The 14,395-nt window shown below is 48.1% G+C and overlaps 1 protein-coding gene across 4 annotated transcripts in view; it reads right to left on the minus strand.

Annotated features, from left to right (window-relative positions):
• SBNO1 (strawberry notch homolog 1) overlaps positions 1–14,395 on the minus strand; it is a 1,077,952-nt gene that overhangs the window by 844,805 nt on the left and 218,752 nt on the right. The gene's annotated exons all lie outside the window — the stretch shown is intronic.

A 14,395-nucleotide genomic window follows, 5' to 3' on the forward strand; every position in this document is an offset into this window, starting at 1 on the left:
CACTTTAGATGCTGCAAAATGGGGTGATTTCACTTTGCATTCAATGCAAGGAACTTTGGTGGCACTACCTCTCACTTGGTCACATATGTGAGCCCTGTAATAATGATATTCTAATTCAAGTCACACTTTTCAATAAACTACACTGTGCAGTCAGACAAACATTTAGCAAGGAAGTTATGCTTCAATTTTTAATAAACATGTTAATGATTAATGTTAATCCTAAACTGAGGTCACTGTAATTAATAAATGTTTTATCAGTACTGCCTGCTTGCTCTTTAAAAGTGTTGCCTGCACAGATACAACGGCGCAGGTGGCTGTAAGCTTTACAGCTGCAAGCCTACACCCTGTCCTTGCCACTATTACTACTGAAAGCAGGATCATAGGAAAACATTCTACTGGTGCGAGGTGGAGGTCAGGAAGAGAACGGTGTAGGAAAGAGGACTGTGGATCTAAGATGAGACCATGCAGGGATGAAGGGAAACCAGATAAAAACAGGAGTGAGGAAGAGAGAAAAATGGTGAGAGAAAGTCAATAGTGACAAAAGAAAGAGTGATGGAAACAGAGGTGAAAGAAAAAAAGAAATTCATGATGCGAGACTGAAAAATAAAGTCAACAAAGACTGATATTTTATTTAGGCATATGATAACTCAATCAGCACAATGGCTGTACCTGTGCAGAGTCAAATGATTGGCTGGCTATGGAATCTAAATCTAACAGGGTCTCTAAAGAGCAGATTAGGTGAGCACAAGAGGTTATTTAATGTGGTAGCTCATGAAGAAATTTTAACCTGTGTTGAATAAACTGAAATGTGTAAGCTCTAGGGAAAGAGGGTTCAGTCTTGTTACAATCTTTGGCTGACAATCATGTCTAAACATTCTAATGCCTTATAACTGAAGGTTTCCTTGAGGAGTCCTTCAGCAGCTCGGTACAAGACTCACTGATTTCTGCAGAGGAGCTGCATGCAGTCCATGGACAGAAACACCAAAAGAACGAGTTACTTACCTTCGGTAACGACTTTTCTGGTGGATACATTAGCTACCTGTGGATTCCTCACCTGATGAATACTCCCATGGCGCCAGCATTTGACGGAAATCTTCTTACTAGTCTCTGCACGTCGACGAGGACGTCACTTTAGCCCACGCGACGCCGTCTGACGTCATACAGGCAATAAGAAGTCCTCGCCGACGTGCCGATGACAGTACCAACATTTTTTACGTGCATGAGAATAATAATAATAACCCAATGCAATGAAAGAGCAAAGCAACATCTCTTAATATTGTAAATCACACAACATTGCAATAAAATAGCTATAGATTTAATATAACTTTTTTTTTTTTTTTTTTTTAAACAAATAAATATATTTATACATACGAACCATGTATATACCCAATATATATATAGATTTATATATAAATATACACATATATACAAATATCATACATGCAAAATGTATTGCAACTTTGAATACCAAAAGGAGCACACTCAAGGATTGCTTGGAGAGACCAAAAAGGCAACGGGGAGGCGGGTGGGACCGTGAGGAATCCACAGGTAGCTAATGTATCCACCAGAAAAGTCGTTACCGAAGGTAAGTAACTCGTTCTTCTGATGGATACAACTACCTGTGGATTCCTCACCTGATGAATAGAGTCCCAAAGCAGTACCACGCCCGGCGGTGGGTGCCTAAATGGTCAAACCAAGAAATCCTGCAGCACTGACCGTGCAAAATGACCGTCCCTTCTGACCTCAGAGTCCAAACAGTAATGTTTCACAAAAGTGTGAAGGGACGACCAAGTTGCGGCCTTGCAGATGTCAACCACAGGAACACCCCTGGCCAAGGCCGAAGAGGCCGACTTAGCTCTGGTGGAGTGAGCTCTAATGCCCTCAGGCGGATCCTTCTTTGCCAAAGAGTAACAGATTTTAATGCAAAGAACAACCCACCTGGAGAGTGTTCTCTTGTGGACTGCCTTTCCTCTCCTCTTGCCCACGTATCCGACAAACAGCTGATCCTCCAGCCTGATATCCTTCATTCTGTCGATATAGAAGCTCAACGCCCTTTTTGGGTCCAGGCGATGTAGTCTTTCTTCCTCCTTTGAAGGATGAGGCGGAGGATAAAACGTGGACAAAGTGATTGTCTGAGCCAAATGGAAGGGTGAAACAACCTTCGGAAGGAAAGCAGCCTTGGTCCTCAACACCACCTTATCCCCATAAAACGTTATATAAGGGGGTTTAACTGATAAGGCCTGCAACTCACTCACTCTCCTTGCAGATGTTATAGCTACCAGGAATACTGTTTTAATAACCAAATACCTTAAGGGGCGAGAATGCATAGGCTCAAAAGGGGACCCCATAAGGAAAGTCAGGACCAAGGACAAATCCCATTGAGGCATAACGAATGGTTTTGGAGGATATTGATTCAGAAGACCTTTCAAGAATCTGAGAACAATAGGGGATTTAAATAACGATGGTTGGTCTGGAAGACAAATGAAGGCTGACAAGGCCGACAAATAACCCTTAATGGTAGCTACTGCACAACCTTTCTGCGCTAGAGACAGTGCAAAAGACAAAACATGTGACAGATGAGCATGTAAGGGATCCATCTGTCTCTCTCCACACCACATAACAAATTTAGACCACCTATTAGCGTAGATAGATTTAGTGGAGTGTCGCCTGGCCGCTAAGATAACATCCACTACATCAGGCGGGAGAGAGAAGGAACTCAGGTTGCCCCGTTCAATCTCCAAGCATGTAGGTGCAGACTCTGGAGGTTGGGGTGTAAAACCTGCCCCTGCGACTGCGAGAGGAGGTCTGCCCTGAGAGGGAGACGGAGCGGAGGGCACAGTGAGAGTTGGAGAAGGTCGGAGTACCATACCCTCCTTGGCCAATCCGGAGCTATTAAGATGACTTGGGCCCGGTCTTGGCGAATTTTCCTCAATACTCGAGGAATCAAGGGTATGGGGGGAAACGCGTAAAGCAACTGGTCGCACCAGGTTATCTGAAACGCGTCTCCCAACGCTCCCTGCATCGGATACTGGAGGCTGCAGAATAACGGGCAATGCGCGTTCTCCCGAGTGGCAAACAGATCTATCCGAGGAAACCCCCACATCTGGAAGATTAAACAGACTTGATCTGGATGGAGACGCCACTCGTGGTCTGCCGAGAATTGGCGACTGAGACTGTCCGCACGTACATTCAAGACCCCGGCCAGATGATTTGCCACCAAGCAAATCTGATGGTCCTTTGCCCAGGACCATAGCCGAAGAGCTTCTCTGCAGAGAAGGTACGACCCTACTCCTCCCTGTTTGTTTATGTACCACATCGTGGTAGTATTGTCCGTCAGGACCTGTACCGACTGACCACGAAGGGATGGGAGGAAGGCCTTGAGAGCCAAACGTACAGCCCGTAACTCCAACAGATTGATATGAAACACCTGTTCCTCTGGAGACCAAAGCCCTTTGATCTCCAGATCCCCCAGATGAGCTCCCCATCCTAGGGTGGAGGCATCCGTTATTACCGTGGCCACTGGTGGCGACTGCGCGAACGGCTTCCCCTGTGAAAGATTGTTGCCCGCAATCCACCACTTCAATTCCACAGCAGCATCTCTGGAGATCTTGACAGTACCTTCTAAATCTCCCTTGTGTTGAGACCACTGCCTTCGGAGGCACCACTGAAGAGCCCTCATGTGCCAGCGAGCATGCGTGACCAACAGAATGCAGGAGGCGAACAGACCGAGCAGACGAAGGACCTTGAGGACTGGAACTACCGCTCCATTTCGAAACATTGGAACCAATTCCTGAATATCTTGAATCCGCTGAGGCGGAGGAAAGGCTCGACTCAATGTTGTATCCAGTACTGCCCCTATGAACAGGAGGCGCTGAGAGGGCTCCAGGTGAGATTTGGGCACGTTCACCGAAAAGCCCAGGTCGAACAACAACTGGGTTGTTGACTGCAGATGATGCGACACAAGCTCCGGGGACTTGGCTTTGATCAACCAGTCGTCCAAGTAAGGGAATACTGCTATCCCCCTCCTTCTGAGCTCCGCCGCAACCACTGACATCACCTTTGTGAAGACTCGAGGTGCTGAAGTAAGACCAAACGGGAGGACCGCAAACTGATAATGCTGCGACCCTACCACAAACCGGAGATACTTCCTGTGCGACTTGAGTATCGGGATATGAAAGTAAGCATCCTGCAAGTCGACAGACACCATCCAATCTTCCTTGTTCAACGCCAAAAGCACCTGTGCTAGGGTCAGCATCTTGAACTTTTCCTGTTTGAGGAACCAATTCAAGATCCTCAGATCCAGGATTGGTCTCAACTGACCATCCTTTTTGGGAATCAGGAAGTATCTTGAGTAACAACCTCGACCCTTTTCCTGCTCTGGGACCAACTCTACCGCGCCCTTTGAAAGGAGGACTTGAACCTCCTGTTCTAGCAACAGGAGGTGTTCTTCTGAACAATAAGATGGGCGGGGCGGGATGAGGGGCGGGAACTCCCGAAAGGGAAGGGCGTAGCCTTTTCCCACAATGCCGAGAACCCAAGTGTCCGTTGTGATAGACTTCCACTTGTGGAGAAAACGCTGTAATCTTCCCCCTACAAGAGAGGAGTGAGTGGGAGACGGTGGAAGCCTAAGGCTGCTTCCCCTGCTGCACCCCTCCAGAGGACGAGGAAGAGGCAGAGTGCTGTTGAGAGGCTCCTCTGGTACGGACCCCACCCCTCCCCCTCCCTCTAAATGACCTATAGGGGAGGGAAGAGGCGGGTTGCTGGAACCTCCCCCGAAAGGAAGAGGAATAAGAGCCACGCCCAAATCCCCGAAACCTCCTGAAAACTCTAGAAGAGGCAGAGGAAGAAGGAGCTTGCAGTCCTAACGATTTGGCTGTGGCTCTGCTCTCCTTAAATCGTTCCAAGGCTGAATCTGCCTTGGCTCCAAACAGTCTGTCCCCATCAAACGGGAGGTCCAGCAGGGTCGACTGCACATCCGCAGAGAACCCTGAGTTTCGGAGCCAGGCCTGTCTTCTTGCCACCACAGCCGTGCCCATCGCCCTGGCCACCGAGTCGGTCGTGTCCAGCCCAGACTGGATAATCTGGGTCGCGGCAGCCTGGGCGTCCGAGACCACATCCAAAAGACCCTGGGGAAGCTCCGTGAATGAAGACGAAATATCATCCATCAGCGCATGGATGTACCTCCCCAGAATGCACGTGGCGTTGGTGGCCTTCAACGCCAAACTGCATGACGAAAATATTTTCTTGGACTGCGCATCCAGTTTCTTGGAGTCTCTGTCTCCAGGCACCGTCGGGAAGGAACCAGGCGCTGACTTTGAGGAACAGGAGGCTTGCACCACCAAGCTCTCCGGCGTAGGGTGTCTAGAGAGAAAGCCAGGGTCAGATGGTGCAGCTCGATACCTCCTGGCCACAGCCCTATGAACGGCCGAGGAAGACACCGGCTTCTTCCACACCTCCAACACCGGATCCAGCAAAGCCTCATTAAATGGCAAGAGAGGCTCAGCTGCAGCAGAGGCCGGATGCAATACCTCTGTCAGCAAATTCTGCTTTGCCTCTGCCACCGGCAAAGGCAGGTCCAAAAAGCTCGCTGCCTTCCTCACCACAGCATGAAAGGAAGCAGCCTCCTCCGTATATTCCCCTGGAGATGAAAGGTCCCACTCAGGGGAAGTGTCCAGCCCACTGGCTGTATCCAGACCATGCAGTCCGTCTCCAGAGTCCTCAATCTCTCCCTCCTCTAGGACTCGCTGGTACTCTTGCTCTTCTAAAAGACGGAGAGCACGCCTCCTCGAATGAAGTCTCTCCTCGATACGCGGAGTCGACATGGCCTCCGCCGACGTCGAAGAACGGCGCCGATCTCCAGAAGCATCTGACGCCGCGTCCGGCGCCACAGGCAGCTTCGGCGCCGAGGCAGGAGCCGATGGACCAACCGGAGTCACAGGGCAAAATCCTGACTTCGACGGAGGGGCAACCTCCGGGGCCGAAACATCCGAAGCCACCTGAGCGGCCACCGACGCCGGCACCGGCGCCGAGCCCACATTCCCAAAAGGGAGAAAGGGCATAAAGGGTGCCGGCCGAAGAGGCGCAGGATCACCCAACGAAAAGGCCAAGGGCCCCGAAGGACCAGCCGGAGCAGCTCCTGGAGCCATCTGCTGAAAGATGGTATACATCGCATTAAGAAACGCGGTACTATCGGCTCCAGGAGTGGGAAAAACCGGATACTGGGGTGCCTGGATCGAGGGCGACCCCGACGCCGGCCTCGACGTCTGCGACGCCGGAGAAAACACAAGAGGCTGCACCACCTCAATCACTGACGCCTGACCAGGTGAAGTCGGTGACGCCGGAGAGGGCAACGGCGTCGATGGATGCGGCGTGACCGTGGGGCTGACCTCCCAAGTCCTCCGACGCCGAGCCGAAGGTGACCTCGAACGAGACTCCTTGCTGGAGTGGCGTCGTGAGTCTCTACGGCGCCGGGAGTCTCGATGACGCCGGTGAGACCTTGGCGAAGAAGACTTCTTATGATGTTTCTCCTTCTTCTTTGACTTTGCCATGAATAACTTGGCCTCGCGCTCTTTGAGGGCCTTCGGATTCATGTGTTGACATGAATCGCAAGTCGAGACGTCGTGGTCGGAGCTCAAACACCATAGACAGTCGGAGTGAGGATCTGTAACTGACATCTTGCCCCCACACTCTCGACAGGGCTTGAAACCCGACTTCCTCTGAGACATTGTTACCGCAGAGAAGACTACGCAGCAGACAATACACTGTAACCACGAAGGTAACAGTAACTCCCTCGAAGATAACCGTTTCGAATGCACGGAAAAAAGGGAACTGTCATCGGCACGTCGGCGAGGACTTCTTATTGCCTGTATGACGTCAGACGGCGTCGCGTGGGCTAAAGTGACGTCCTCGTCGACGTGCAGAGACTAGTAAGAAGATTTCCGTCAAATGCTGGCGCCATGGGAGTATTCATCAGGTGAGGAATCCACAGGTAGTTGTATCCATCAGAAATTACTGTTAACAAAAATAATAAAGTTAAACATTTCCAAATCGACTTAATTAAAATTAAGAAACAATTTCTGACCTGTAATCCAAGTTTTCTTTCAGGGGAATCTCCCTTGAAATAAAATAAAAAATTTGACAACATTCCCATCTTTTTGACTAATTTTCTGCATGTGTAAAGAAAATGTCAAAAACAGACTCAGTGCCGGTGTCTCGTTTGCCTGGTGGATACTCATTTACCTTACCGATGTGTACACTGCTGGAACTTTTCTATTTGCATTCTGAAGGACAGGGTGTGGATTTTCAATGGAGAGAGGAACTGTGCAGACAAGCAGGAGTCCTGGTTAGCAGAAAATCAGAGGAGCAAGAAGAGGGTCTCCCCTCTACCAAAAGTTCAATCACTATCTATGAGTACTCTCAAAGAGCATCATTCAAGAAGGGCAGGCATAATGAAAGGTGGAAACATCGCTGTTAAACGTTGAGACACAGTGAACAAGTTATTTACCTTTGGAAATGCCTTATCTGGTAGGGATGCTATCTAGTTGCAGACTCCTTACCTTTGAGCTTCCCCCAGGCATCAGAGTGGAGACAGATTTTCAAAAGCAGGAGCCCTGCATGCAGTTAGGTGGCACTGATTGGCCCCACATCAGTCGTTTGCTGCACCAGATACGTCGTCACATTTCCTATATAGGTGCCACATGGTACGCTGACATCTGTTTCTTTTCCCAACTTTCCACACCTCAAATGAAGAGCTATAAAGAATCTGACTACTAATGCATCTAAACTAAGGCCCTGAAAGGGACGTCCCTGCCCTTAGAAATCAGTTCGCAAAGCGGGGAGGATGGGTTTCAGTAAGGAATCTGCCACCAGATAGTCTCTACCAGACAAGGTGTTATCACGGGTCAGTAACTTGTCAGAGATTTCTAGCTGCAGATTCCTTGCCTTTGAGTAGATACCCAAGCAATACCATCCCGGGAGGATGACCTGTGAACCAAGTTCAAACGAGAAAGTCCTGCAGGACCGAACGGGCAAAATGTCCATATCTATGGACCTGACTGTCCAGGCAGTAGTGTTTAATAAACATGTGCAGAGATGCCCACGTTGCCACTTGACAGATGCCAAGGACTGGAACTCCACGTGCTAACGCAGTGGTCGCAGCTTTAGCTCGGGTAGAATGAGCACCCAAACCAGTGGGTTGCCTTTTGGCCAGTGTGTAGCTGATCTTAATACAGAGAACAAACAGTCTGGAAACGGTCCTCTTCTGCACTGCCCAACCTTTTTTCACATCCACATAACCAACACAGTTTATCATCCACCAGGAACTCTTTTGTGCAATCAAGGTAAAACACCAGTGCTCTTTTTGGGTTCAGGCAGTAGTCTCTTTCCCCTTCTTCGGAAAGATGTGGGTGTGCATAAAACGTAGGCAAGGTGATGGATTGGCGTTCATGAAAGGGCATAACCACTTTTGGCAGAAAAGAGGCCCTACTTTGTTTGCAAACATTGGTACTGCTGATGTGTAGAGGATAGGGTGTTGAATAATAAATCATCCTCTATAGGTTCAGAGTGCAGCTGCAGATTGTGGTAAGTGGCTGCTGTAGCAATGACCTGATTATAGTCTGTGGTGTATTCAGGTGGAGATGGCCTTGTGGAATACAGGTCAGGGTCATTAGATGGAATTGGGTCAGAATCGTACATATTCCATAGGTCCATATTCTAAGGATTGTCACCCATATAACCCCTGTGTGAGGAGACAAGAGATTGTGCAGAACACTGTGTGGGTAAAGGTGGTGTTGGAGTGTCAGGTGGTGAAGTAGGAAGGAAAGGTGAATGCAATGGAGAAGGCTGATGCACTGTCTTTTGCTTCTCCTTGTGCTTAAATATTTTCGCCTGTGAAGGGCCAGATTTCAAACCTTCTTGGAATTAGTTTCCTCTTGGTCATAGGAGGAGAGGCATTACTTTTCCCTGGGTCCTTTTGGATTTGTATTTTCCTCTGTTTATGGTCCATGACCTCAAGAATGGGCCTAATGTCTGTTGACTTCTCTGGAGATAGAAGAGATTTACTTCTCACAAATGTATGCTCTGAAAGCATGGTTACAGACTGCTTTAAACGGGACAAAAATGTGGTCTGTGAAGCAGATGGAAGTTTTCGGCTCTGAAGAGGAGCTTGGATGCTTCGGCTGTGAAGAGGAGCTTGGATGCTTCGGCTCCAAGGTGGTAGATAGTTTCGGTTCCGACGTGGAAGATTCCATCTTACGAATCGATCTTGATGGCAGTATGTTCGGTCCAGTGCATTTTGGCCTTTTTTGACAACAAACTTGAGGGCCAGTTGTGAAGTTGCAATTTTCGGGTCGGACCATGGCCAAGAAGCAATGGTGGACCCAAGGCCTTCTGTGCTGACTTTTAAAACTGTTTTTGGTGAAGGGAAGGGGCTGGTGCATTCACATACCGGGCTGCAGAAAAAACTTGGCTCTCCTCCATCTGAGTCACAGTCGAAATCAGAGTCTGCGATGGAAACTGCAGTCTGTGCCTGTTCATCACCAAAAATGTTGGGGATTTGTTCTGTCGGCTTTGATGCCATCTCCAGCCGACGCGCTCTGATCCTGCAGTCTCTTCTTTGAGCGTGAGGATCGGCACGCCTCGCAGGTTTCTTCCTTATGATCTGGAGAGAGGCAGAGGTTGCAGAGTGTTGGTCGGTACAGGGAAACGTGGCGTGGGCAGAATCAAAATGGAGTCCGATAAATGAGTGTGTCACAGTAGGCCCGAGAAGGGCGCAGGCACCCAAAAGGGCATTTAATCGATCCAGATGCTACAATCAGTGAGAAAACACGTTTGAGAAATGCCATTTTGATAGTAGGCAGTAAAAAAGTCAACTGTGTATAAGTTCGAAGGGAGTACATATCAAGTATATGAGTACCAAATTAAGGTCCTACTGAAGCATCACAAAAGGTGTGATGCTTTTTCTGAAGCGGTTCTTCCACATGTTCTGCCAATAACAGGTTACATGAAAAGAGACAACTGATCAGGGAAACAAAGGTTACCTCTCAACTTGTTTGGCTTTCCTTTAACTGTTGCCACAGCAATGCCTTGCTGGGCTAAGGACAAACAAAGCAGGAGAACATCTGATAACTGTGCATTCAGGGCTACGACAGAAGATCCTTCCAAAGGTCAGCTAGATCGGAGGACAAATGGATACAGCCAGAAGTTCTGCATTCAACACTCACCTCACCCAGTCTGAAGCCACTAGGAAGAGTTGGGCCAGGTCTCTCCTGATGATCTTCTGATGAGGGGGTGAGGGGAGAGGGACAGAAAGGCATACAGAAAGGCATACAGGTGTCCCGACACCCAATGTTGATGGAAGCAGACTGAGGGAGGACTGCCTTGGAAGCTCCTACAAGTAAAACGTAGGACACTCCAAGTTCTCTGCAGCTGCATACAGATTGAGCTAGGGTTCTTCCAACTGTTGGAATATGCCATGTAGCACCTTTGAGTCTAATGCCATTTGTGACTGGCTAGGCTATGTTGGCAGGGTTTAAACATACTGCCAGGCCCTGGGCTGTCAGGGAGAAGCCATGAGCGTTCAGCCACTTCCAGAGACACATAGGGCCAGGCACAAAACCCCCAACCCCACGTTGCAATACCATATGGCTGTTGCGTTGTCCATGAGAATCAGCACCGGTTGTCCCTTGATTGTCGGGAGAAAAGCTTTCAGTGCCAAGCACATCACCCCCAACAACTTGATGTGGCTGTGACCTATGTCAGAGACCAGAGTCCTCCGATCTCCACCTATCCCAGATACTGTCCCCAACTCAGCAACAATGTATCCTTCATGATCATTGGCTCTGGGTAGGGTACAGAGAGGGGGCTGCCTGGAGACGGATAGGTTGACTTGGTATTGAGCCCATCAAGACTTCAGATCCCACTACTGTGCCCATATGTGACACCTGGCATGGTCCACAAGCAGGATGCAGCAGGACAAGAGGCCCAGAAGCCTCAGCACTGCTCTCAGAGATACAGGTCAAAGGTTAAACTTGCTGAGGGAGAGGAATAGCTGGGAAAACCACCATATCCAGTATGGCCCCAATGAAGTGTAGTCTCTGCAAAGCAGCGAAGTATGATTTGAGCACATTGATGGTAAAACACAACAATGTCAACAGGCCCACAGTCACCGGGAGGTGGTTTGCAACTGTTTGAAGAGAACTTGGCTTCAGCAGCCAGTACAGTATGGGAAAATCTGCAACCACAACCATCCCCTTTGTGAACACTAGAGGTGCACTGTTAAGACCAAAGGCAAGCACAGAGAACTGAAAGTGCTTGCAGCAATTGGAACCATAGGTAACGTCTGTGGGTCTACAGGACAAAAATGTGAAAATACGCGGCGTGCAAATCCAGCGCTATCATCCAGTCTGATGGATCCAGAGTAGCAAGGACTAGGGCCAGGGTGAGCATCTTGATTTTGTCCTTCAAGATGGAGAAAGTCAGAGGGTTAAGATCTAGTATAGGATGAAGTCCTCCATCCTTTTGTGGGCCCCAGAAACTAACAGGAGTAGCAGCCATGCCCAACCTCTTATGCCAACACCCTCCTTTATTGCTGCCTTGGCCAAGAGAGAGTGAACTTCTCTGCAGAGTATCAACACATGGACCTCCAGGAGATGTCGTGCAGGAGGCATGTCCAGGAGTATTTTATAGAAAGAGCAGGGGGTATCTGTGTTACAAAATCTGCACTACGCATTGGTCTGGTGCGGTCTACAAAAACGCATACCACCCTCTTAGGGTAAAGGCAGTGGAGCAGTTCTTGCTCTGAGTGATGAAGCGGTGCATGGAAAGTCGACAAGGTAATGATCCAGGAAGGTGTAAAGTGACTTTACCTCCTACTGGACTATTATGTCCCATCAGGGATACATTGAAGAGGTTTTGTGGCAAATGCAGGGGGAGGAACTGTGGTATGGGTAGTGCATTGCTCCTTGAGGAAATGAACATTGCCAGATGGGAGGCCTACTGTGGTAGGTATTGACACGGTCTCTGCTGAAATCCACTTCTGAAGTCTCAAAAAAAGAAATGGTTGTGGAGGAAACTGCAGAACAGCCTAAGCAAGAATTAGAGAGCTAGCAGTGGCCTTACACAAGCCCCCCGTCCTCCTTCTTAGATTACCTGCAAGGAGGGATGGTGGTGAAAGAACTGGGATTCAGAAGGGTGGAAGTCGACTGCACCACCAAGCTCTCTGGGGTGTTATGTTGCAATAGAAAATCTGGATTCTCAGGAGCAGGCCTATGTCGTCTTGCCCTATGCCTATTTCCTGAAAGGCAAGATACTGGTTTTGCCCAGATGTTCATCAGTATAAAAAAAAATGCCTCATAAAAGGGCAGTAGTGATTCTTGAGTAGTAGTTGCAGAATTAGGGACTCATTAGCACATCGGTTTTGACCTCCTGCATCAGTAGGGTGGGGTTTAGAACTTCCAACACCCTCCTAATCACTGTGGCAAAGGATGCAGTCTCTTCCGTAGCCATGAGGTTTGGTAGGATAAGACAATGTCATGGGATATGTCCAACCCACTAACATCCTGTAGGTCATCAAAAATGTTGTCCTGTTCACAAATATGATCCTGCTCACAGTCTTAATGGTTTCATATGGCAGGTATTAGAGGTTGAGCTTCTGAATCCGATAAGGCTTTCAGACCTAGAATCTGGGCCAGTGTTTAGGCTTATGCCGATGGCATTGGTCACAGCACCATGCTTGAAGGGGCTGTACTTTGGGAACGGTGTAGTGGAGCAGTCGGTGAAGGATCCACTGACTGGCGTCTGAAAGGCTGCTATCTGTGGAACATGAAGGCACTCCAATAGGCATACCAATCATTTTGGCTATGGCTTTCAGAGGACACATCTACTTTGCTGCAGCTGTTTGCAGGATTGGGATGAGCTAGAGTGGAAGCAGCTCTAGAACCCGCTTCGAGGCGAGGATCGCAGCCTGGAAGTATCCAGAGCGTAGCATGACTCAGTGTCAGGACGTCAGGGAACCATGCTTACATTTTTTATTTGTGCAACTCACCTGAATTCGTGGACCTCCATTCACAGCAATCTCAACATCAGCATTGCTGCACATCCGTCTGAACCTTATACTGCAAACAGAACTGCTTCCAGGACTACTTGAGTTCAGCGAAAGCTAGCTAGCCACTGCGGTCAAGAATCAGCTTTTGATTCATTTTAGAGCAATAAGAACACTACTTCTTGTGATGAGGTGTCAAGGCACCAAAAGCAACATTTGTGGGTGTCAGTCACCAATATCTGTCAGTGATGATCATGATACGTTTTAGACTGTTTTGGGGTCCACATCCGCACATTCTAGACGGGTATCCCATCAGAATTGTCCATTTAGGAAGAGAGGCTGCTGCAGGAGAGCAAAACTGTACACATGGTGCAATGTACATGAGTCAAAGGCAGGGAAACCAGAGTGCATTCTAGACTCTTATGTCAAATAACAAAGCCACTTGGCTTTGCATTTATGAGTGCCTACCTTCATGCTCCACCCATAGTTGGCTGTAAAGCATGGTTTGTAAATGTGAAACAGGAAAAAACAGAGTACTGGAAGAAAAGGAAAGAATGTTTTTCAAAACTGTACAATGACGTCAATATTTTCAATTATTAGTGACAATTTTTTTTTTATAAATACTTTCCATTTTGATTGCAAGATCCTCTGCATAATCTGCGGGCTAACCACAGTGTAATAAGTGGCTCGGCAAACTGGAGATTTGAACACATGGTTTTCCAATAAAATGATACACTGCGCTACATATGTGAACACTTTTCTATTTTGTGTGGAAAAACTGTGGTCCACAGTTAAATCAGTGTTGTCGTGCTGCATATGACATTCCTAGTAAGGTGGTTCTTCGCACTGCTGACAGCTTAATTATTCATAAGCAAGGGTTAGATGCTGGGTAAGTTGCTCTTTACTGAACCACACAGTAATTTGTTCCATTCTTATGTGCAATCTCAAATACGCACTACTCACTATGCTGCATCTGAAAATCATCTGCCAGCTTTTTCTGCAGTGTCAGGGGTGGGGGCATTCATAAGCACTTCAAATTAGGATGCCGTTTCCCTGAAACACCGCATTAATTTAGGCGCTTTCACTTCACAGTGTATGTTAGAGGTCTATTGACCCAGATACCAACAGAACACGTGGTAAATAGTACCAATCGCTGATCCTTTTATTAATTGATGGATATTGCTGAGATATGATAACTTGAGGCTCTTCCTGTAGGTCCCTGCTCTACATGCCTACTGAAAGTGAGGCCGTATAACAGTACCTCGCCACACCAATAAGTAGTTTTCAAGGTAAACAGTGCACTAGATTGGGTACCTCAGATTATGATTCTGTAACACACAACCCCCCGCTTATTCC

The sequence above is a fragment of the Pleurodeles waltl genome, chromosome 11 (assembly GCF_031143425.1).
Source record: "Pleurodeles waltl isolate 20211129_DDA chromosome 11, aPleWal1.hap1.20221129, whole genome shotgun sequence".
NCBI classification, from domain to species: domain Eukaryota; kingdom Metazoa; phylum Chordata; class Amphibia; order Caudata; family Salamandridae; genus Pleurodeles; species Pleurodeles waltl.